Source organism: Meleagris gallopavo, chromosome 6 (genome assembly GCF_000146605.3).
Source record: "Meleagris gallopavo isolate NT-WF06-2002-E0010 breed Aviagen turkey brand Nicholas breeding stock chromosome 6, Turkey_5.1, whole genome shotgun sequence".
In the NCBI taxonomy this organism is placed as follows: Eukaryota; Metazoa; Chordata; class Aves; order Galliformes; family Phasianidae; genus Meleagris; species Meleagris gallopavo.
In genome coordinates, this window is record NC_015016.2 from 33042937 (window position 1) to 33043410 (window position 474).

Consider the following 474-nt stretch of genomic DNA (forward strand, 5'->3'; position numbering starts at 1 on the left):
TTTTTTAACATCGCAAGTCAATATTTTCACTATCAGGGCAAAATTGAAGCACAGCAATTTTTCTCAATTTCTAGAGGATAGAGGAAAACTTCTGTTACAAAGAACAGTCTCCTTTTTAAGGACAAAAACCACAGGAGAAGATGTACTATATGGCGTGGTTTAATGTTGAGTTAGATGAAATTCTAACTGCTTCCATTCACGTTGTATTTGAGATTCTGTATTCATAAAGTGTCATTAGCACCTGTTACCATTCACTTTACCAATAAATTCTGAACTAAAAACTTCATTCACTTTGAAAAGATCTGAATTACTCTACTGTTACCAAGAAAGCATCTCAATTCTTGCAGATGAACTAACATTCATTCATCCTTTTGTGCTCATCATTAATAAAAATCTGCATATTAAACAAAAGGTATACTGAAGACAGCGTTTGAGGAACTCCACTATCTTTTCCCCCTTGTCAATTCTAACAGC